General features: G+C 44.2%; 1 pseudogene; it reads left to right on the top strand.

Moving 5' to 3' along the window:
• Positions 1 to 17,394: 17,394 nt before the first annotated feature.
• On the top strand, positions 17,395 to 22,523 carry LOC135218920 (uncharacterized; annotated as a pseudogene).
• The last annotated feature ends 3,177 nt before the right edge of the window (positions 22,524 to 25,700 follow it).

Genomic DNA, 25,700 nt, shown 5'->3' with positions numbered 1-25,700 from the left:
CTGATTGTATTATGGTGACCAGAACCTTTGTTTTTTCTTATTCCGATAAGATTATTATTCAATAAGAAAAACTTAATTAAATGTAAATGGATAAAACATTTTCTGCAATTTCAAATAGCTCTACTCTCTTTTTTATTTTTTAAAAACCTGAATCATGATACGGATTTATGTCGGGGATAGCGCTAGCATTTTGTGATATGGTCACAGACGAATAAGTAGTATGCTTTCAGTTCAAATGACCGCGTTTAACCTCGTTGAAACTTCCTTTGGTATTTCATTGGGTAACAGTCATAGTATATAATAGTAATCAAGAATGCAGTATAATCACAAAAACTCAACTTTTACATATTGTCTTGAATTATAGGTACGTTGAGAGAAGGCCAATGGAACGGGCAACTCAAAAGCAATCGTCTAACCCAAAGCAGAGTAAAATAACAGGAAAAGTTAAGTAATTTTGTAATTAGGGAACAATATATGTTACATAACTCAGGGAATATCATCAGAGTAAATGCAATAGGCAGAAAAGATAATTTCAATTCACTGCAGCAATAGACTAAATATGGAGTTATCAATGTTAACGCCAGTGGATATACATAAATTGTTTCCTCAAGCATTAGGTTTGTAGGGACGACATTCGAGCGAATGTTCGCCTTTCCATTGTAAAAATCTTTTAATGTATATATGTCTGGAATCCGTTCCCTCTATGTAATGTTATTCGCGTATATTCGTCTGTGAAGAAACATTCACAGCGGGGCCCTAGCTGTCGATCCCTTTTGTATGTTCGTACGTGAGTGACGGACATCACGCTTCCGTCCGTACGCCGCCTTATTTACAGCCTCATTTGCCGAATAATCCTCTATGGGCTGCTTTAGGAGCAAGAGCCCGAGCTGCCATAAGTCCACCTTAATCTCAAACAACAACAACGAATAATCCTAAGGGCTGGTCTAGGAGCAAGAGCCCGTGCTGGCATAAGACCAGCTTAATCTTAAACAACCAAATAAAATTAGTTACTTGCTCTCCTCGTCTCACTCGGTCCTCACAGGTTAAAATGTTTAGCTTTCACTGAAAAACAATTTTTTACTAAAGGTTAGACTAAAATTAGAATTTTTTTCTAAACATTGAGAAACGTAACCTACTTACTAACTTAATAATAATTATTATTATAATAATAATAATTGTCGTAAATAAATCAACGATTTGAAAGCTCTGTTCACACATTCACATATCAAGTCACGACTGAACCATGAACGGAAATTGGTAGTTGGAAACCGCTTACGAAAGTACTACGAAAATATTCCGAAATGCATATTTATGGTCGTGGGCATTCGTGGTGGAGTCGGGAGATAGTTACGAACCATCCCAGCATGCTTGGGGAGCCGCGATTGCTTCGACCTGTTCAAAAGATACGTGGCTGCTCATGCTATGGAGGAGTTATGGAGTTCCATTTGACAACGTCTGTGTGTGTGAGAGAGAGAGAGAGAGAGAGAGAGGGTAATTGGTGGTTGGATGGTTAACGACTGAATGGCTGTTGGTGAATTCTGGGTTGTCTGCTGGTGGTGTGGGGGTTTTGAGTTCTGTGTTTTCAGTTAAGGTAGGTTTACACTTAAGCACTTTTGTGTTGTGGGCTGTTACAGTGTGGGACCACAAAAAACCGCATGAAAATTGGCGCTGTGTGGAGAAAAAATTGCCATTATTGGGCGGCGTGCCGCGGACCCGTGTGGTGTGTTACGGGCATGTTACGGTGTGTTGTTGCAGTGTCTAGCAAAGTGTTACGGTGTTGGTGTGGTTTTATGGTGCGTGTTGCTATGCCAGGGCATGCCCTCTTGCGGCTTTGTTACTCCATGTAGCGGTGTGTTGCGGAGTTGTTGTGTAGTGTGTGCACATGTGCACGAGACACAACATGGAACGGTGCATGACTGTTGCATATGTATTGTGCCACACCATGCCAGATATGAACCTTGGGTATGTATAGAGGCCTGCCAAGCACATCCTTCATTCCACGCCCACCCAGCATGCAATATGGACCTCCATAGCCTCTCACCCCAGGAGACCCAGAGATTTTTGGTAGCTGTCCTGTGTCTCTGTGCAGTCCAGGTCATTGGCGGGTTGAGAAGACGTACTACAGTGCCACACCCACCTGCACAATTATGCAGAGAGGACGGCAGGGCAGGGCGGATTTGGGCTCGGGAGTGACTGACACGGCAACAACTACATGGAGACTACGACTAGCTGCTACAAGAACTGAACAAGGAGGACTGCAAAGGACACAAGAATTTTCTGCGCATCTGCCCTGAATTGTTCAAGGAGATAGTCAAAAGGCTGACGCCCATTTTGAAGAAGGACATGAAAATGCGGCGTATATAAGAGGTTGGACTCAAGTTGGCGTTCACTCTCCGCCACCTGGCAAGTGGGAATGACTGTACAAGCCTCCAATACAGCTTCGAGTCTCCAAGAGTTCCATATGCCGGTTTATCTCATTAGTCTGCCAAGCCATTGTCGACACATACAAACCAGAATTGATGAAGTGCCCCAAGACACCAGAAGAATGGAATGACGTAGCAAAATGATTTGCCTCAAAGTGGAACTACTTCAATTGTGTGGGAGCCTTGGATGGGAAGCACGTTGCGATCAAGAAACCCAAAGGTGGAGGATCACTGTACTTCAATTACAAGAAGTTCCACAGCATTGTCCTCATGGCCCTCTCCAATGCAAAGTACAGGTTCCTGTTCGTCTACGTCTGTGTAGAAGGAGGTGCCGGGGATGGAGGAACCGAATAGGAATCCCACAAGACAGAAATCTGCCCAACGACGAACCCATCCCCTTCCATATAGTCGCCGACGATACCTTCGCTCTAAAGTCGTGGATGACGAAGCCCTACTCCCACCAATCACAAGATCCCACCAAACGACTATATGTTGGTGTCTCTGTCGTTATTTACAAATAAGTCACCAAGTTGTACTTTTGGTTTGCATTGCAAACATCGGCTGGTATAACCCCATCCATTCTTAGCTATGTCTCCGTTGACTGTAAAGATATTCTCTATGTTTCAATTAAATTATTTCTTTCTTGGTAGAGGTTAAGTCATGGAAACACATAGTACAAAATATAAGTTATATTCTTCTAGCTTACATCGTTGGATAGATGCAGAGAAGGTTCTGAATAGATGTTCAAGCAAAGAGTAGTAGGGTAAGCCTGAGATACAATTCGTTTACAAATGATAGGCAAGCAAACACTGCTCAATATACAGACGTATGAACTAACACACATAACTAGATTAGTCACGTAGGCTACATCGTCTCGTGGGAAAGTCAAAATGATTCCCAGAGAAGGCATTGTTGACGTTTATGTCCGACATAGATACTGCTGATTCCAGGTGTTCACACACTGGGGTTTTTGGTCATTCTTTCCTGCATGACCTTCTTGGCCTATGGCCTGGTTCCTTGTTACATGCATTACTCTACAGAATGTGTACATACATTCTTTATTTTAATGTAACACTCACTTATACAGCTACAGATTATCTCGCGCTCGTCATATAGTGGAAAACGCATTCGGCCTGCTGCAGATAAGATGGTAAGTCTTCGGGACGACGATGCAACAGGATGTACAGGTGTGCAAGATGATAACTTTGTGCGTATGTCTCATGCACAACCTGGCACTGCAACTCTACCCATGTGCTGGCACCTACGTCAACCATGAGGACGAATACCATAACGTCATACCAGGTGATTGGAGACAGGAGTCACTGATCCTCATGGATTGACTCATGGCAAGAAGGCGACTGAACTACAGTAAGAAAATGAACATGAAAAGCATAGAAAGTAAGAAAATGAACATGAAAAGCAATTAGCATAGAATGTAAGTAAAAAAAAAAAGAAAAGCACAGAATGTACGAAAATGAACGTGAAAAGCATAAAATGTAATTAAAAAACATGAAAAGCATAGAATGTAAGAAAATGAACATGAAAAGCATAGAATTAAGAAAATTAAATTGTGACTTGGTTTATATCATAACATTTTCAACTGCAAATATCATTTATTATCAACTGAGGTCAATATGTCTTTAGTCTGTTACTGATTTTTCATTGTTCCCCCTGTTAATAACCATGTCCAATCAGTGTTAATTAGTTTCATTATCATTTGTATGTGTTCATGTTCATTTGATCATGATCTCAATATTATATTATTGTTCTTTACCTTGTATGTTATTATATCATTTGGTGGCCATATTTATTTCATGTTACATTTCATTTTATAGTTCAAGTTATTTTTCGAGTTCTATTTATTCCATATTTCATATATCATATTTCATGTTAGATTTCCTGTTATATTTCTTCATGTTATTATTCTTTATGGCCATGCTTTTTCATTATTCAATTTCATTTCACCCAATCATATCATCATATATGTAATCATGACATAAATTAAGCATCAATAAGGAAAATGTAAATGCAAGTCAGTATTTAAACATATTTATTACATAAAGAAACACTGTGAATGATATAAAATGTATGAAATCATCTAATATTAAGAAAATCACGACAAAACATTTATTATTAAAAAAATGAAATTAAATTTATTTATACATTGTTTACCCTACAACTCCATTGATTTGGGGTCAACGTCCTCCTTTTCACCTGGGAAGATGGTCAAGTTGTAGGTGGGGGGATCCTCTGCAGCAGTAGGTTTGGGGGTCGAAATACTGGCACCAGGGGTAGGGAGCCGCAAGTCTGCCAAGAGACTGTTGACTAGCAGCGAGCGAACAAGTTGAACGTCTTGGGGAGAAGTTCAGTGGTGTTGACCGTCCACTGGGGAAGAATGACGGACGGTGTCGATACCTGTGTTGCCTGTGTCGAGTAGCCCTGTGGATGAGAGAACTGGTGCTGTTGAGGGAGGGAATCATAGAACACAGGTTGGAGTGAGATCCGAACCACTGGTGTGATGATCCCCGAATCGGGTGCACTGCAGAAGCTGTGAAATTTCTGGGTTTCATCTGCATTTCTTTCTCAACTCGTGGAGCCGTCCAGTGAGGACAACCCGCACGAGCCATGGCCTCTTTCGTTGTGGCATCCTCGTCTTCGGGTCCCTCTAAACTGTGACAAACCCTGATAACTTGCTCGAAGAAGGGCTTCTGGTATTGTCGAGGCACGTACTTCAACCGTTGGGTCAAGTACTGGACGAATACGGTGATGTCATGATGGGTATTGTCCTGTGCTTGTGGTAGTGTTGGCAGCAGTCTAGTGAAGGTATTGAAATTCATCTTAGTTGTGTGTTATTCATTTGTTGTGTTGTTATTAAGTATGATGTTAATTTTTTTGGAGCTGTTGGGCCTGTGTTGGTGGATTTGTTGTGCTTGTGAGTTTCTGTTGAGTTGTATGTGAGTTGTTGTTGGTGTTGTTAGTGGGTGTGTGTGTGTTGCCTTTTTGTGTTTTTTTTTTTTTGTGTGTGTGATTGTTTGTGCAGTGGTCTTTGTTCCGACACGGCATACAAACCTTCGGTCCTTTTACAATAGGAAGGTAACTAGCGGCAGCTGGATAGGTCGTAAGCTTTCGAACAAGGGGTTCGGTAGTTAACTGCTTGTCCGACAGGCGCGCGCGCATAAGCGACTGGGGAGGTAAACAAATCACTTTTGCTTTCGGCCTGCTGGCGTGTGGACGTGTATCATCGCTCTCTGCCCGCTTCATCGTCGTTTGCTTTCGCATGATTGTGTTTTTCTTTTTCTAATTATCTAGTGAAACTGAATTGTAAGTACAATCATTTCATTGAATTCTTGTGAATTAAGGATCTTGGTGTCACCACGCCCTCCGATTACCCGAGTGCCGGGACTGAAGGGCGTAAGTGCGGGAATTCATTTTCCCAGAAATGATCCTCGTATTGTGTATGCTCGGTGCCGAGGGCGGGAGCACTCGCTCGAGCGTAGATTGGGTTGGAAATGTGTAGATGAAAATCGTAAGTAAAGTGCTCTTTCATTTTTATATTTTTTGACCTGTATGCCCGTTGCCGAACGAATGCGCTCGGCACGGAAACTTATTTAGTATGGAAGTGGAATCGCAAGTACAGTATTCATTTTTCATTTCATATATTATTTGATTGTAGCAATACTCATTTGGATCAGTTTCGAGCTTACCCGGAAATTGATCCTTCCCCCTTTTATTTTGAATGAAGTGAAATCGCAAGTGCAGTTCTTTTTCATTTTCATTTTTTATTGAGATTGCATTGTTTACTGGGATCAATGTTTCTGCTATTCCCGGGAATTGATCCTTCCCCTTTTTATTGTATGAAGTGAATCGCAAGCGCAGTAGTCTTTTCATTTTCATATATTTTTGATTGCATCAATTCATTATGGATCAAGGTTTCCCAGAAACCTTGATCCATAAAGTAAGGAATTGATCCTTTCACCCTTGCGCTCGGTACCTAGGGCGCAATGCGCTCGATCCGAGCCCTTATTCATTGTGAAGTGAATCGTATGCAAGATGCATTTTCATTTTATCCCTTATTATTGATTGCATCAATATTTATTTGGTTCAAGTTCCGCTCAGTCAGGGAATTGATCCTTATGCCCTTGCATTCGGGCCGATGGCACGATTGCTCTCGGGCTCTTATATTGTTGTTGGGTACATGGGTACTGTGCGGGGGTGGGGAACGAGAACCCCCCCCCGCTCAGCTCCCACAGTGGCCCTTCCCCTTGGGGGGGGGGAGGTTATCGGCGTTCTTCTCCTCGCCCGATCCGTCGAGCGCGGGGGAGGGCGCTCGGTGCCCGATGTACAATTGTATTAGGGGTCTTCCACTCGTTCGGAGAGGGCTCATCCCCCCGCGCGAGGGGACTTCCCCCCCCACTAATCGCTACTACTGTTATTTCCGCAGGTGCTACTGCCACGAGGGTGGACCTTGGTGAGGTATGGGCGTCCTTCCATTGCAGGGCGTGCTAGTGTCCAGGGGCTGCGGTTCTATGTCTGGGCCTACTGCGGTCACCCATGGAGTGGTGACCACGCAACCAGGTGACGACGTCCCTCCTCACCTTTGGTGTACTCGCCTCACGTGTAACAGTCTTGCCTACAGCCGCTGTGAAGTGCCGTTCGCCGTACCGAGAGGGGGGCGTGCCGCCGCCGCTCGTGGTTGCCGCGCTGCAGCGACCACACTTCCGCTGCCCTAGAGCTCGCCCCTGGACCTGCCGCCAGTACCAGGATGTTGCTGGCTGCTGCTCCACTTCCTGTGTTTCCGGTGCTGCCTGCCGTACCTGCCGATTCTGGGCTGACTGTCCATGCAGTTGCTGCGCTGGCTGTCCCTGTCGTTGCTGCGCTGGCTGTCCCTGCCGTTGCTGCGCTGGCTGTCCCTACCGATGCTGTGCTGGCTGTGCCTGCTGTTCCTGAGATGCCCATACCTGCTGATGTCGTCCCTGTTCGTGGTGGTACTACCCCAGACTTTGGTCTGTCTGTACAGGTGCGTCCGGGCCCTGTGGCTTCGGCTACAGCAGCCCCGGCTCCGCCCTGGATAGCAGATCTTACGTCTGTCCTGAGGAAGCTGACGAGAAGAGGAGGAAGGTGTCGTCGTCGTCGTCTTCATCTTCTTCATCGTCGTCGGCTGCCGCCTCTTCCCCTTCGACTTCTAAGGCTTCACAGCCGATGGAAGAAGAAGGTTGCCTCCTCCCTCCTAAGAAGGTCTCCCTCGGGAGCTTCTCGGGACCGTCTCACCTCGGTGGACGGGAGGGTTCCTTCCGCTGGTCCTCCTGCTCCTTCGGGAGCGGGGCCCGTCTCTTCTTCCGCAAGGAAGACGACTACGGGGACCAGAGGGGTAGGGACCGGCTAACACCGGTACTTCCTCGCCTGGTGTCAGTGGTTCTGCCACTGCATCAGGGTCCGTCTCGGCCTCTCGTTCGCGGGAGGTACCGAGTGTACGGTCGCCTACAGCGACCGTGCAGCCAGGAACCAGACCTCTGAGTCCGCTCAGCGTCAGGTTCACGGCACGGTAGCGGAAGACTGGTGACAGCCGCTTATGCGACTCTCACCAGACCAGCTCTCACTCTCGCGCGGAACAGCTGGCTACCCGGGGACGTGACGGTCCACGACCGACCACGGGCTGAGGCTGGAAGAGGGTCCTCCCGTTCGCCTCCGGTGCCAGCCACGGCTGGGGATTAACCCACCAGCGACGTGACGTGCCGTGAGGGACAAGCACCGGTCTCACTGTGACAGTGGAGCCTGCAGGTTTCGCCTGGACCGTCGCTCTCACAGAAAGCGAACGGGTACGGCAAACCAGCACCAGCTCTTCTGATACTCGAGATCGGGGGCCGCTGTGCTCAGTCCAGCCGTTCTCCACAGGAGACGGTTCGACCAGGCCTGCAGCTCGATCGCACCAGCGGTGGTTGACGATCGCCTGCAGCCCTCAAAGCCGCTGGTGCTGCCAGCGAGCAATGAGGGAGCGTCAGGTCTGCCTCTCCCGTACCTTCAACCTCCTCGGGTTACACCGGGAGGAGCGAGGTATTGAGGAGTGATCGTGAGGGGTGCGCCCATCATGATCCCACCACCACAACGCCCTACGTGCCAGGCACGGTTCTGGGACCGGCCAGGACGTATGCGCAAGTGGATGGGAAGACCGAGAGGGCTGTCGCTGTTCCCCCTTCTTAGGAGGAAGGTTCTCGGAAATGCTCTTGTTCGAAGGGCTTAACGGTCCCACTCTGCAAGATGCTGTGACTTCCGAGATCCAGAGGACTTTGTCGAGGTTACGGCGCTGATTCGTCAGCACAATGATCTCGGGGAAGGATCACGCTCCCACCAGCAGAGCCACGTCTCGGCTCGAGTCGTTTTGGGGCCCGAGAGGGAGGGAACCCAAATCGACGGTGGTCTGCCGCGATCGGAGCTTGCCGACTGGTTGAACCAGTAGTCTCTCGTCTCCGGACAAGAAGGCTCTCTCAGTTCTGGACGGTCTCGAACAAGCTACTTCACCTCCTCTACTGCGACAGAGGCGTTTCTACGTGTCTTCGGACACCGTATTTAAATACCCCTTCGGTCCTCCTGAGGTTTCGACCTCGACGAGGACTGGAATGAGTCGGAGCGGTATCGGCTCTCTCCTGTAGGTGTCGATTAGCCCCCACCCAGACGACGTTCACAGTGGAAGACGGCGTTCCCCCTCACCTGCTGCCGGAAGTGGGGGGGTGCCTGGCCAGCCATTGGCAACTTGGCAGCGCCACGGCGCCGAGACCTGGATTGTAGATGTCCTTCGGGAGGGAGATCTATTAACCTTCGAATCTCGGTCACCCCTCACCTCCAACCCGGTCCACAGCAGGCAGTATGTTCCAGGGGCATCGAATGGACGTAGCATTGAGACAGGAGATCAAGACCATGCTGAGAAGAGAGCTGTAGAAATCGGCACGGATCAGTCACCGGGCTTTTACAGCCGACTCTTCCTGGTGGAAAAGTCTACGAGAGGCTGGCGCCCGGTGATAGATCTCTCTCCCCTGAACCGGTTGGTTCGCCAGACCCGGTTCACGATGGAGACGGCACGCGCAGTGCTCGACTCTATAGGGAGAACGATTACATGCTTTCAGTGGACTGAAGGATGCGTATTTACAAATACCCATTCATCAGTCCTCCAGAAAAGTACCTCCGCTTCATCCTCGACGGGACGGTGTACCAGCTCAGGCCACGTTGCTTCGGTCTCTCAACCGCCCCACAGGTGTTCACGCGAGTGTTCACTCTGGTGTCTGCTTGGGCCCATTCACACGGGATACGTCTGATGGGGTATCTCGACGATTGGTTAGTCCTGGCGAGCTACCGCTCGCAGTTGCTACAGGACAGGGATCGACTGCTCGAGTCTGTCGCAATGTGGGGATCGTTCTGAACTTCGAAAAGTCCGATCTCGAGCACAAGCAGAGATGAAGTACCTGGGTATGCGGATCGACACGGTAGCAGGGCGAGTCTTCCCCGCAGACTCGCGGATCAGCAGAATTCAGGGAGGCAGCCAACCAGTTCCTGTCTCGGCAGGAACAGGTAGCTCAGCGATGGCAAGTCGTGATCGGACACCTGTCGTCACTCGGGAAGCCAGTCCCTAACGGGCGTCTTCACTGCGGTCTCTTCAGGGAGACTGAAGGAGAGTTGGTCACAGGCGACGGATCCCCCAAGCTTTCCATTGTCACGGACACAGGAGGTGAGGCAGGACCTAGCCGGGTGACTGGACGACAGGAACCCCTTAAGAGGAGTGCCTCTGCGCACTCTCCCCCCCGGGACATGCAGCTGCTCTCAGACGCATCGACCGAGGGATGGGGCGCACACCTTGAGAGTTGCGGACTTCAGGAGTGTGGTACGAGAACGACAAGCACCTTCACATCAATGTACTGAACTCAAGGCAGCGTTCCTCGCTCTCCAAGAGTTCCAGGACCGCTTGATGGGACACTCAGTGGTGTTGATGTACGTCAACACCACGGTGGTGGCTTACGTCAACAAACAGGGGGGGCCTAGTGTCTCTCCCGTTGTATCAGTTTGACTCGGCAGGTGCACGAGTGGGCCGAGGCGCACTCAATAGAGCTGTCGGCACGCTACATTCCAGGGAAGGAATGTAGTAGCAGACACGCTCAGCCGTCGGGATAGGTGATAGGGACCGAATGGTCTCTACACCAGGACGTGGCGGAAAGGCTCTTCGACCTGTGGCGGCGACCAGTCGAGGATCTGTTCGCCATCCGGCACAACAGGAAGCTCCAGGTGTTCTTCTCGGCCGGTTGCCGGATCCATGGGCAGCTGCAGAGACGCTCTTCAACACCCAGTGGCGAACCTCTTCGCCGTATGCCGTTTCCCCCAGTTCAGCCTGATTCGCAAGGTGATCAGTCGAGCACTGGTCATCCCGAATCTCAGGATGATCCTGATGGCTCCCAAATTGGCCACAGGCCATTTGGTATCCGGACCTGCTGGCTCTTCTCGCAAGAGAACCGAGAGAATTCCCCATTGGCACAACCTTCTCGCCCAGCCACACGTCGAGCGGATACCACCGAGCAGTCCAGTCCCTACGTCTTCCACGGCTGGCTGTTATCCACCATCCTTCTTGCGAACGAGAAAGCTTTTTTCGTAGCGCAGCAACAGAGATGGCTGGAAACGTCCGTCAGTCCTCTGCAGCTGTGTACCAGGGGAAGTCGGCCGTCTTCTGTGGTTGGTGTCGTAGACGGGGCCTATCTCCTCTCAGAGCCACTCTTCAGCAGGTAGCGGTTTTCCTCGTTTTTCTTCGCCGAGGAAGCTCTCTAAGTTCCCACAGTCAAAGGATACAGAGCCGCCTTGACGCTCGTCCTGAAACTGACGGGATTGGACATCTCGAAACTCGTTCGAGATCTCCTTGCTTAAGAGCAGCCTCCAAAGGTCTTGCCAAACCAGGGAACTCACAAGACCCTCTTCTTGCTGGAACTGGCATCGCGAAGAGAGTACGGGAACTTCATGCAGATAATGATGTGGATGAGATGTGGCTTTGTCCTGGGAGGACGCTACGGCGCTATCTGAAGAGAACTCGACACCTCGGGCCTGAGTGTCGACGCCTCTTCGTTAGCAACGGGGTCACCAAGAAAGAAGTATCAAGAACACTCTTTCGTCCTGGCTGCGTGAGGTCTTCAGGACGGGCGTATGAGGCTGATGGTAGTGACGACATCCGTACGTACCCGTCCGAGAGCTCACGAAGTCAGAAGTATTGGCCCCTCGTTGGCGTTTCGTAAGAACTTCTCCGTGGCGCAGGTATGGAGGCAGGGGTCTGGTACAACCAGACTACCGGCACCTCCTTATACCTCTTGGATATTGCCATAGTCCTTGGATCGGTTTCCTTAGGACCGTGGTGGCTGCTCAACACGTCGTCTAGCTAACCCAGACCCTAGCAGGCTGAACAGCATCGAGTCCTGGTGTGACTGTATGAATAGATAGTGAATGAGAAGTGACTGGCTTCTCTTTCTATCTTTTTTCTACCCCTCTACCTGTGGGTAGAGGGATACGGTCATACCCTGCTGGATAAGGACGAGATGCCGGTGAGCTATATGACAGAGCCCCATCCTATCCCTTTCACTAGGGATAGGAGCAGAATATCCACCACTTCCTTCTAAACAAGGGGGGAAGTGGATGCCTACAAGAGTCAAAACCATGACTTTATCTTTGCTCCTGTACAGGAACAAGTTCTTACATTGCTGGTACGAAGAGATACGCTTGCCTCTCTCTTAGTACTCGGTCCAGAGGTCTGACCATTGATCCTGCGGTGCACACCCCGATCAATCGGACAGAGGCTTGGATCCTCCCTCGCTCTTACGACCAGGGAGGCTTCCAAGGTTGGGCGAACACCAGTCTGTTCACAAAAGACTCAGATTCCACCCACCAAGAAGTGAGTCTTCCTATTGTAAAGGACCGAAGGTTTGTATGCCGTGTCGGAACAAATGACAATTTGTCCAAAATTGCATTTTTCCTAACTATACAACCTGAGGTCCTTTTACACATAGCCCCACCTCATGCCACCCCTCACTCTGCAGTTTTGCTTGGGCCAAAAGCAAAAGTGATTTGTTTACCTCCCAGTCGCGCGCTGCGCGCCTGTCGACAAGCAGTTAACTACCGAACCCCTTGTTCGAAAGCTTACGACCTATCCAGCTGCCGCTAGTACCTTCCTATTGTAAAAGGACCCTCAGGTTTGTATAGTTAGAAAAAATGCAATTTTGGACAAATTGTCATTTTATTGTGGTTGTATTCCTTGTTTGTTGTTTTGGTTGTTGTCCTGTGCTTGTGGTAGTGTTGGCAGCAGTCTAGTGAAGGTATTGAAATTCATCTTAGTTGTGTGTTATTCATTTGTTGTGTTGTTATTAAGTATGATGTTAATTTTTTTGGAGCTGTTGGGCCTGTGTTGGTGGATTTGTTGTGCTTGTGAGTTTCTGTTGAGTTGTATGTGAGTTGTTGTTGGTGTTGTTAGTGGGTGTGTGTGTGTTGCCTTTTTGTGTTTTTTTTTTTTTTTGTTGGTGATTGTTTGTGCAGTGGTCTTTTATTGTGGTTGTATTCCTTGTTTGTTGTTGGGTTGTGGGCTTGTGGCTGTTCCTTGGTTGTTTGTTGTTGTGTTGTTGAGCTGTGGGGTTGTGGTCCTTGGTTGTTGTTAGTGTCTCAGCTACCTCGACCAGCTGACAGCACAGCATAGCCTGGAGTATCTGGAGTTGGGTGAGTACATGTGTTTTCTTTTTTTTTTTTTGTCCTGCTTGTATTTTGTAGTGTAAAGAGGAAAGTGTGACTGAGGGTGGGTTTGGTAGCCAGGTAGGTTAAGTTTATGTGGGGGGGATTCGCCGCTTGCTTTTAAGCTTGTTATCCCACCATAACACCTGTCATTTTGCGTGGCTCCAGACATGCAGCATGGTGCATCCGTGGCGTGGTCGGCATGCCTTCAGGTCAATGACGTGGTCCCCCGATGTGGTTCTGATCCCACCAAGCACAGTGTTGAGTAATAAACTCAAGATAAATAATTCTATACATGTTTATTTAAGTTTACCATTTATTTTTATTGCTTGGTCTGTGATTTGCCACTGGCGCCTCTGTTGGTGAAAGTTGTAACTACTGGTTTTGTTGTTCAGAGAAGAGGATGAAGTAAAATGGCGTTGTAGCCTGTGAAATTATTATCGGCCTTTTACTCTAGCATCCTCCCTTATATTACCCATTTTTCCGCCGCCATGCATTTTTCGTCTCAACAGGTTATGGGCCCAGGCTGTAACAGACTCTATTTTGATGGTGATGAGGCAAAATACGAGTTATGGGAAGTGAAGTTCTTTGGCTATCTACGATTGCATTAGTTACTTGAAGTGGTTACCGGTTCCGGCTCCCCAAGCGCCGAAGATAATGCCAAAGTGTATGCCGAGATTGTGCAACTTTTGGATGATCGATGCTAAAGATGACGGGAAGAAGGCTATACAAGTTTTAAGGAATCATTATTTAGGCTGCAGTAAACCAAGAATTATAGCCTTATACACGGAGATGACATCTCTGAGAAAGTCTGAGGAAGAAAACGTGACTGACTACATTATCAGAGCCGAGACAGCAGCTAGCTAATTCTTTGAAAACTGCAGGTGAGACCATCAGAGATAGTTTATTGATAGCAATGGTTCTTAAAGGATTACCCCAGTGTTTCAAGACATTTTCTACGGTAATAACCGAGAAGGAGACTACAGTTAGCTTCAGTGAATTCAAGAAAGCCCTTAGATCTTTTGAAGAGACTGAAAGAAGCCAGCAAGTAGGCCTAGGCCTATATACAGGCGAAGATAGTGTTATGAAAATTTCCAGTAGGCCTAGCAGCACCAAGCCTTTCGGTAGTGGTAATATATTCACCGGTACTTGTTTTTCTTGTGGAAAGGTAGGTCACAGGAAGCCCGATTGCCCTAATAGACATAAGCAGAATTGGTGTGATCATCATAAATCTCGTTCTCATAATTCTGAAAATTGTAGTAGGGTTAACCCTAAACCAAGTGCTGCAAAGTGTGTAAATGATAAATGTAGGAATGTTCCATTTGAGGTACGATATGTTTTCCCTGTTATGTGTATCTCTTTGCACGGGGCTCAGGAAAAGACATAAGTCAGTTCCCGCTCATCCCTTGATCTGTAATCAACTCTTGTACATTAAAGGAATCAACTGGTCCCGAGTATGTCTCAACCTGCTTACATGGTGCAGTGATTCTCGTTCCAAAGCAGGACCTACAAGATGCTGAGACGAGGCCATCACAACACACCCAGGGGCACAGCAAGACGTTCCCCCAGGGGCACTGCAAGCAGGAATGCAACACCGGCACGCCGGCACCACGAGGGACGAGGACTTGTTATAAAACAGGCTTTGGTTTAGCCTCATGGCCAACAAGGAAGACCACAATGGTTCAGCCTCAGGCAGGTGTTAGGGCGATGTGCCCTGAGAAGTGTAGCTATGAGATGACACAAAGCAGTTTTCGAGAATGGTGTCGCTCTATGAGTGATTGGCTGGCCTTAGGAAACGTCTCAGGAGAGAATGCACTTATCAGTATCCTGTTTAAACTGTGCGATGAGAAGTTAACGATGGCTAATAGATACAACGCACTCAGAGGTTCAGTGGAACTCATTAACGGCCTCTGAGGCATTTGACAGACTGGAGGAGATCACGACGAAGTCTGTGAATAATAAGGCAGTGGCATGGGACAAGTTTTTCTCAGCGCAACAAGGCGATCAAGAAACCGCGAAATCTTTTGTGCATAGGTGCCAACAATTGGCCTTAGATTGTGGGTTTAAGTGTCCCCATTGTCGAGCTGATCTGAATGATTTTGTGTTAGTTCAGCGGATAACAAGTGATTTAAGCAATGTGGGACTTAAGCAAGAGATCCTACAGGATCATGAGGTTTTCAATACTGTGCAGAAATTGTTACGTAAATGTGAAATTTATGAATCCGCAGAAAAGGATAGTATTAGTGCTCGTGGAAGGGCAAACGTAGCTAGTTTGGTAAAAGGGGATGAGATAGGCTTAGGCCTAGTTGAAAGTGGGTTAGAAGGTGAAAGTAATTATTGCTAGCTATAGGTCTAATAATAGTGACAACGGGAACCACGGCCCGTGGCTGTAGTAGCTCGAAACTTACTGGTAACAGTAAGTCAGATACCAGGTGTAAAAAGTGTGGTGGTCGTTCTCATTGGCAGGGAAAATGTCCTGCTGATAACGTTAACTGTTTTCAGTGTGGTATTGTGGGGCATTTTGCTAAATTCTGTCGTCAAGGGGGGCAACAGCCCGCCAAAACGGCGCCTATTGTGGACGCGTCTGTTACGTCATGCACTGTTGCTTATCCACCTGCGAACAATCGCCAGGTAGGCCTATGTGGGGCAGTGGGGAAACTGCCGATGGTGAAAATAAAGGTTAAGCATGAGTTTTCATGTGAGTGTGTCGTTGTTGAGGCTGTTCCAGACACAGGGGCAGAAGTGTGTATAGTAAGGGTAGATTTGTTACCAAAATTGGGTTTGAAGGTACCTAATCTCTCTCGGTGTAATGTCATTGTAAATCACGCAGGGGAGAAGTCATTGAGAATATATGGGTCTGTTGATATGCTAATAGAAGTGGGTGATAAATCAGTGAGCACTAGTGTTATCGTTGTGCAAGGTGCTACCCGTTTTTATATGTCTTTAGGAGTGTGTAAATCACTAGGTCTAGTGCATACAAAGTTTCCCCATCATACTGTCGCTACCATGAATGACATCACTCGGAAACCCTCTGCATCGACTAACCCCCGCCAAACGCCTGAAGAAAACGTTCGCACACGGGTAGGGGGTGGTGGTCGTCAGCGCGAGATGCCATACGCTGCCACGGAGGAGAATGTCCCTAGGCTGAGGGACTGGCTACTGCAACGTTTTGCGAAGACTATGTTCAACGTTTCAAGAAACCCTCTGCCGATGATGAAAGGAGCCCCTCACCACATTCACCTGAGGGAAGGTGCCATCCCCTATGCATGTCATACACCTATACCAGTTCCTAAGCATTGGGGGTCCCTGCTGGTACAGCAAAGAAAAATGGTAAACCTCTCCCTAAACCCACTGAGTAAGGTGCTGCCAAGTACTGTTTTGAGTGTAGAGGTTCTTCAGTGTTGCGTATTAGTAGACACTGGGTGTTCTCAAAGCATCGCTCATGTTTCATGCTGTAAGGCATGGAACAAGTGCGCAGTTAGCATGATAACTGTGAGTGGGCAAGAATGGGTGTGTGAAGGAATGGGCGCCGTGCACTTGCAGCTCAGTAATGGAGCTACTGCCAGCATTTCTGTATGTGTAACTACTCTAATGCCACTCGGTTTTAAATTTCTTCTTGGCATGGATGGTGTGAGGGCTCTAGGAGGAGTCACTGTCGATACCCAGGGTGGTGTACGATTTGGAATGGAAGACACTCTTTTTTTCTGCAGCTGCTGATTTGAAGGTGGGGGTGGATGAGTGTGATTTTAGTGCAATTTATGATCCTGTGATTAAATGGAAATGGTCTGAGGGCAAGGAGCCTGGCGTCCTGGAGAATGGAGTAAAGGCATATTCTGTACCTCAGGAGGCAAAGGACCTGTATGAATCAGAGCTACAAAGATGGGTGAATGATGGCTGGCTGCTTCCTTATGATGAGAATAAATATGGACCAGCTAAGGGGCTTATTCCCCTCATGGCTGTTGTACAGCAAAATAAAAAGAAGGTGCGGCCTGTACTGGATTTCAGAGAACTGAATACGTACATTGATGCATTTACAGCAGACTCGGATGTGTGCTCAGACAAACTACGTGAGTGGCGCAGGCAAGGAGTGAATGTATCTGTAGTAGACTTGGCTAAAGCTTACCTGCAAATAAGAATCCATGAGTCTCTGTGGCCATACCAGACTGTATATTTCAAAGGCCAGAGGTATTGCCTGACTCGACTGGGGTTTGGCTTGAATATTGCTCCAATTGTAATGAAATTTGTTTTAAACTGTGTTCTCCTTCAGGACCCAGTTGTAAGAAAAGGAACATCAGCTTATATTGATGACATCTTGGTGAATGAAGATATTGTTAAGGCCAGCCATGTAGAGGAGCATCTTAGAAATTTTGGGCTAGTAAGTAAGCCACACCAAAGACTTGCTGAAGGGGCTCGAGCATTGGGCCTGAGAGTTAAGGGGGAGCAGGAGAGTTTTTTGGAAAAGGGACAATGACCTGGGCGATGCACCAAGACAATTGACTCTGCGAGCAGTGTTCTCATACAGTGGTAGACTGTTAGGCCATTACCCTGTTTGTGGATGGCTGCGAGTGGCGGTAGCATTCATCAAGAGAAGAGCCAATAAAGTCACTGAAGGATGGGACGACGTCATTAATGATGATTACATCAAAATGTGTTTGCAGGAACTTCTGGAGAAGGTTGAGAAGGATGACCCTGTGAGAGGACAGTGGAATGTCACCGGTGACAAATTCAAGATCTGGGTGGATGCTAGTTCTCTTGCACTTGGTGTTGCAGTGGAAGTAAATGGTTCCATTGTGGAAGATGCCAGCTGGCTGTGGAAAGATGACTCTTGCCACATCAATATGGCTGAGCTAGATGCAGTCATTAAAGGATTGAATCTTGCACTGGCTTGGAAGATACAAAAGTTGGAATTAATGACTGACTCATCTACTGTGCATAGATGGATTTCAGATGGACTTTTAGGAAAAAGGCAGGATTGAAGACTAAGGCTCTGCACGTGTTGAAATGCTCATCAGAAGAAGACTAGGAATAGTCTTGTCATTGATAGAAGAGTGTGACCTTCAGCTGTCTATTACACTTGTGTCTTCTGCTAATAATGAAGCTGACAGTTTGACACGTGTACCTCAGCGCTGGCTGAGGGACCTTGGTTCATGTCACCAAGATGCAAAACTTGTGTGTGCTTCTGTTGTCCCTGCCATTAGTGATGGAATTAACCCTTAAACGCCGACTGGACGTATTTTACGTTGACATTTTTTGTCTCTCGGGTGCCGACTGGACGTATTTTACGTCGACATACAAAAGTTTTTTTAAAAATTCGCGGAAAAATACTTTTAGAGGCCTACCACAGCCGAAAACTCTTGAATCACGCGCCTTGGGGGATGCTGGGAGTTCACGGATCAAGGTGTTGTTTTGTTTACAATCGTTACACAGGCGCGCAAGTGCGAATTTCTTTCTTGCCGCACTAAAAAGTATCTGTGACACATCTCGGAAATTATTTCGTCACTTTGACATAATTTTTGTACCATTTTAAATTAGCCGTTACATGGAGTATTATATATGAAAATGTGCGCATTTTTATGTAAAATGCAACAATAAAATACTCATGATTGTAGCTTTTATCGGTTTTGAGATATTTTCATATAAATAACGATAAGTGCCAAAATTTCAACCTTCGGTCAACTTTGACTCTACCGAAATGGTCAAAAATCGCAATTGTAAGCTAAAACTCTTATATTTTAGTAATAGTCAATCATTTACCTTAATTTTGCAACAAATTGGAAGTCTCTAGCACACTATTTCGATTTATGGTGAATTTATGAAAAAACTTTTTCCTTACGTCCTCGCGGTAACTCTTCCGAAAAAATCATACATGCGATTGTGGTAATGTTTGCACCATTTTAAATTAGCCGTACATAAAAGTTTTATATATGAAAACGGTGTGCGCAATTTCCATGCACAATACAACTGAAAATAACCCATTATTGTAGCTTTTATCAATTTTGAAATATTTTCATATAAAAAAGGATAAGAGACAAAGTTTCAACACACACTTCGGGACACAGTCAACTTTGACTCGTAGTGGCCGAAATGGTCAGAAAAACGCAATTGTGTCAAGCTTAAAACGGCTTATATTCTAGTAAATATTCATCTTTTACCTTCATTTTGCAACAAATTGGAAGTCTCTAGCACAATATTTCGATTTATGGTGAATTTATGAAAAAAATAACATTTTCTTTACGTCCGCTTCGTAAACTCTTCCGAAAAAATCATACGTGCGATTGTGGTAATGTTGCACCATTTTAAATTAGCCTTCACATAAAAGTTTTTATATATGAAAAATGTGCGCAATTTCATGTAGAATACAACAAAAAATAATTGAAGGTTGCAGCTTTTCCCATTTTTGAAATATTTGCATATAAATCACGATAAATAGAAAAAGAAAAAAAAACCACGTTCGGTCAACTTTGACTCTACCGAAATGGTCGAAAAACGCAATTGTAAGCTAAAACTCTTACAGTGTAAAATTTCAGTCATTTATCTTCATCTTGAAACAAATTCGAAGTCTCTAGCACAATATTTAGATTTATGGTGAATTTAAAAAAAAAAAACTTTCCTTCCCTCTGCGTGCGGATTCTCCGCCACAAATCTCCGAAATGCGTATGTCCCATTCTCGGAATATTTGCTTCGTTTCATATTAGGCATTTCAAAGAGTTTTATATATGAAAATGTGCGCAATTTCATGTAGAATAAAACGAAAAATATTTGAAGGTTGTAGCTTTTCTTATTTCCGAAATAATTGCATATAAAAAAAAATATATATAAAAAAATTCGACATTTGGTCAACTTTAACTCGTCAGATATGGTCGAAAACTGCATTTGTAAGCTAATACTCTTACAGTATAGTAATATTCAATCATTTTTCTTCATTTTGAAAGAAATTGGAAGTCTCTAGGACAATATTTAGATTTATGGTGAATTTTTGAAAAAAATATTTGTTTACGTCCGCGCGTTACGAATTCATGCATTATTTTGTGACAATATTTTCTCTGTGTTGCTTTTATCGTTTTACAATGTGTTATATACCAAAATGATTGCAATTTAGTGTACATTACAACGAAAAGAAAGTAACTTGTTACCTTTAACCGTTTTGCGCACAGCGCGATTTGAATACAATTATATATGAAATTTCGTTTTTGCGCTATCATATATTGCATTATTTATATATGATAATGATAATATTTTTCATTTCTGATGGTTGCATACTAAACTTCAGCCAATGACAAAAAAAGGAGCCAAAAATGAACTCTTAATCTTGAAATCTAAGCGCACTGTGATTTTTTGAAAAAATATTTTTTCCGCTTCCACGCTCACTCTGAAACACCTCCGGCACACGGGAGACATTTTTTTTTTTTACCGCTTCGGCGTTTAAGGGTTAAGGAGATCCATCATGCTGCTGGTCACCCAGGTGTGAGAAGAACTTTCTATTTTGTGAAGAAAGTCCATCCAGGAGTTACCAGGCGGCAAGTACAGGCTGTTGTCAAATGCTGTGAGGCATGCCAGTCAATAGACCCGGCCCCAGTGAAGTGGCAGAAGGGTAGTCTGGAAGTGGATAGAGTGTGGCAGAGAGTTGGCATGGATATTACTCACTATGATGGATGGCTGTATCTTACTTTCATTGATTGCGGACCATCTCGATTTGCCATCTGGCGTTGGTTCCATTTTCAGACCAGTGAGAGCATCATCGGGCAACTTGAGACAGTGTTCTATGAACGAGGAGCGCCGGAGGAACTGTTAACTGACAATGACACTGCTTTTCGCAGCAAACTATTTGCTGACTTTACAAAAAAGTGGTGTGTGCATCTTAATTTTAGATGTGCTTATGTTCCATCAGGAAATGGTATAGCTGAGAGATGCCATTGAACTCTTAAAGTCATTGCTGCAAGGAAAGGCTGTAGCATTGCAGAGGCTGAGTATCTGTATAATTTGATGCCTCGTGATGACTGCGACTCAACGACTGCCCCTGTCAGTATGCTGTATTCTTACCCTGTGAGGGTCCGAGGAGTGGATCCATGCTCAATGAACAAAGTGGCAGTGAGTGGCCCCTACAAAGCAGGTGATGAGGTGTGGGTAAAACCATCCAACATGCGATGCAATATGCAATTTGAAAGAGGCAAGGTTACGAGAGTTTTGTCAGAACAAGCTGTTGACGTCAATGGAGTTCCACGCCATGTTAGAGATCTTCGTTCGTGTTCTTCACAAGGATTGATATTGAGTGAGGAAACTACTGATGCTGAGGATGAGGAGCTTCTTATACAGCTTCCTGTTCATGAAGATGAGGGGGAAGAGGAAGATTCAGGCACTGTTGCTGAGTGCAATGCGATTTCAAGACATTCAACAAGGGAGAGACGTAAGCCAGAGTATCTTGATGATTATGACACTGACACAGATTCATCTAGCATAGTAAAATGTTCTGTAGATTATTGTTACAGGGTTACTGATATACCTAGAACATATGATGAAATACAAGGCAAGGTTTGTAGCAAAAGGCTATTCACAAATTCAAGATTATCAGGAGACTTTTTCTCCAACAGCCCGTATTACCTCAGTACGCATGTTAATGCAGTTTGCTATACAGTATGGTTTTATGGTACACTAAATGGATGTAAAGACTGCATATTTGAATGCAGATATTGATTGTGAAATTTATTTAACTCGGCCAGAAGGCTTTATTAAAAATGGTAAGAATGGTGAAAAACTCTATAGTAATGAAAAAGTCATTGTACGGCCTTGAGCAAAGCGGCCGCAACTGGAACAATCTTTTACATAATTTCCTCTTATCTAACAACTTTGAACAATCTTTTGCAGATCCTTGTGTTGACACTAAATGTGAAAATAATGCGAGAGTAATAATTATCATTTGGGTTGATGACATATTGATTGCTACTAATTGTAAGAAAGTCCTAGATGGTGTGAAAATTCCTTTATGTAATAGATTTAAGATGAAGGACTTGGGAAAATTAAATTGGTTTTTGGGTATGGAATTTATATTTGAGGAAGACTGTATTAGAAGGAACCAGTGTAATTATCTGAAGAGAGTTCTTGATAAATTTCAAATGTCAGATTGTAAATCAAACTGTACCATGTGATCCAAGTGTAAATAATGAAGTGTTTCTTGATTCTGAAAAGTTAGCAGATGCCAAGCTTTATAGAGAAATTGTTGGTAGTCTTATTTACATTATGATGGGAACAAAACCTGATATTTGTTTTGTTGTGACTAAGTTATCACAATATATGTCTAACCCTTTCAAAGTAGATTTTAGTCTAGCAAAATATGTCCTGAGATGTTTAAAGGGTACTTTGCATTGATTTAAAGTTAATCTTGAGTTTAAGTGGGGGTGTTGAGTAATAAACTCAAGATAAATAATCCTATACGTGTTTATTTAAGTTTACCATTTATTTTTATTACATTGTCTGTGATTTGCCGCTGGCGCCTCTGTTGGTGAAAGTTGTAACTACTGTTGTTGTTCAGAGAAGAGGATGAAGTAAAATGGCATTGTAGCCTGTGAAATTATTATCGGCCTTTTACTCAGGCATTCTCCCATATATTGCCCATTTCCGCCGTTATGCATTCTTCGTCTCAACACACAGCGTGGGTCCCCAGGTGGTTTGGGAACATACAGAGCAATAGCGCTGCTCCCCTGAGACCCATTTACGATGACTCCCGCCGAGTTGGCCATCGGGTGTATGAAACACCAAGCAATGGGTATGCGGCATCAGTTCTTCTACCAGACAGGCAGCAGCACCATCAGAATAATAACACAAATAAGACATATGCAAACAACTATATAGTTGAAAATAACTTATATTCAAGGGAAATAAATAAAAATTAATATGCAACAACATAATTAAACAATAACAGTTTTTCAATTAACTCAAACAGATATCAGTACTGTAAAGACAACGCTTTTTCCTATTTTTTATTGTATTCAATCAAGTCGTGTTATTCTTACTTCCATCCAATAGAGCATTCCGCGGCCTTTCCGCCGATGTATAACACGTAATTCCATTATTTGTATGTCTTATTATCTTTAAATGTGTTTGTAAGAAAGCACAAATCTACTGTCTCAGAGTCATTTCTGCTTTCAGTGCAAGATTGTACTACTTATACATCTGCACCTTTCTATGTCAACCCAGTTCGTCTGTTAATAAATCATCAGTACCAAGTTACTTGTCTTACTCTCTGGTCCTCATAACTAGTGGCCTCCCGGAGTTGGTGACACAGCGGTTTAGGCCCAGCCTTTAACGGACTAATTACGGCTGCTCACCTTCAGAGAACCTTTAGCGGACTCAATACGGTGTCATAGTTTAAGTCTCTGAAAACTCCATTGTGAGGACAACACCAACGCCATTAACGGACTAATCACGGTACAGCTTCCCAGTGTGTTTTGGCGTTTTTTCGAGGACAGGTAGCTGGGTACTGGTCAGTCAACACAAAATTCAGGCGGCGGTCCAGAAACATCCACCTGACGTCTTGGCCTCCTTCGCCTCACCCAGGGGACGCCAGATATTTTCTCTACCCGCCAAACCTGCGGGCCTAATCAGTTCTTCCCCCCGCCGCCACTGCCACACCTGCGAGTTCTCAGGCAACCTCCTGATGTAGGGCTGATGCCTTTGTATAATAAGGCGCCATGGTAAGTTATTTAGACCTGCGATAATTTACGCTAAGGTAGGTTTGTTATGACTCTCCATCCTCTTGAAGTATCTTGGATTTCGATGCTAATTTCTAAGTCAGTATCTTTTTTGGGTATGAAGGCGGAGATGTTTCAACCTCATGATGATAATTTCTAAGTTCATTCAGTATCTTCTTTCTGGTGCGAGGTTCTATTGTGAAACACAGAGTACAAAAAAATATCTGTATTCTTGCTAAGTCTGCATTGTGCAGATCAGATAAAAATGTACAGGTCTGCCAATGATGCTGGCTAATTAAAGTCTGACTACAATCTGGTTTACAAATCATAAAGTGAGCAGACAGTAGCTCGAACATACGAACATACACACAGATGACATAGATTACAAGTCATGTAGGTTACCTGGGTTATAGGTCAGTGTGGTTGTCTCAAGCAGGAAGCTTCGACAACCGTTTACAAAACAATAGATTTGAGGACCACAAATGATGGCAAACCAGACACTGACTGATACAACAGGTCGTCTTAGCCTACTTTATCTTATGTGGTCTGATCACATTCCTGCAAGCAAACTGGTTGACCTCTTGGGTCACTGGTTTTAATTAATCATAATTTTAGTTTTTATATATGGAATAACATTCCATATTTTTATATTATGTAACACTTACATAAATGCTCGGTCGGCTACAAAACCAAACACTGAACATTACTCAAGCTTGACTTGCATTTGATTTATAGGAGTGTGATACAGACACTATGGTGAATATATAGATATATAGAAAATACTTATAAGTAAAAAAATTTCATGGTGTACACAAATACAGATTCATGTAATAAGATATAAGACATATGCATATGATAATATTCGTAAATAATAATGATCACGTGATATATAATGATACAGTTTTACACTTCAACTCATGAAGATACATATGCTACAGAAAATACTAGTGTACTCATGATAATTGCATAACATAAAGATTTACATCATATTTTAACTGATAAAAATCATATATGAAGTGATAAAAAACATATATTAACTGATATATTAACTGATATACTTACTGACATACTAACTGATATATTAACTGATATATTAACTGATATACTAACTGATATACTAACTGCAGTTATTGGTAAGATACAAGGTAACAGATTGATTATAGGCTGCCTGATTTATTTATACATATATATCTATATATATATATATATATATATATATATATATATATATATATATATATAATATATATATATTAATATTATATATGTGTGTGTGTGTGTATAAATAAATCAGGCAGCCTATAATCAATCTGTTACCTTGTATCTTACCAATAACTGCAGTTAGTATATCAGTTAGTATATCAGTTAATATATCAGTTAGTATGTCAGTAAGTATATCAGTTAATATATCAGTTAATATATGATTTTTATCACTTCATATATGATTTTTATCAGTTAAAATATGATGTAAATCTTTATGTTATGCAATTATCATGAGTACACTAGTATTTTCTGTAGCATATGTATCTTCATGAGTTGAAGTGTAAAACTGTATCATTATATATCACGTGATCATTATTATTTACGAATATTATCATATGCATATGTCTTATATCTTATTACATGAATCTGTATTTGTGTACACCATGAAATTTTTTTACTTATAAGTATTTTCTATATATCTATATATTCACCATAGTGTCTGTATCACACTCCTATAAGTCAAATGCAAGTCAAGCTTGAGTAATGTTCAGTGTTTGGTTTTGTAGCCGACCGAGCACTTATGTAAGTGTTACATAATATAAAAATATGGAATGTTATTCCATATATAAAAACTAAAATTATGATTAATTAA

This window comes from Macrobrachium nipponense, chromosome 1 (genome assembly GCF_015104395.2).
Source record: "Macrobrachium nipponense isolate FS-2020 chromosome 1, ASM1510439v2, whole genome shotgun sequence".
In the NCBI taxonomy this organism is placed as follows: domain Eukaryota; kingdom Metazoa; phylum Arthropoda; class Malacostraca; order Decapoda; family Palaemonidae; genus Macrobrachium; species Macrobrachium nipponense.
The sequence above is the reverse complement of the archived record's forward strand: the minus strand, read 5'-3'. Positions and strand labels throughout refer to the sequence as shown.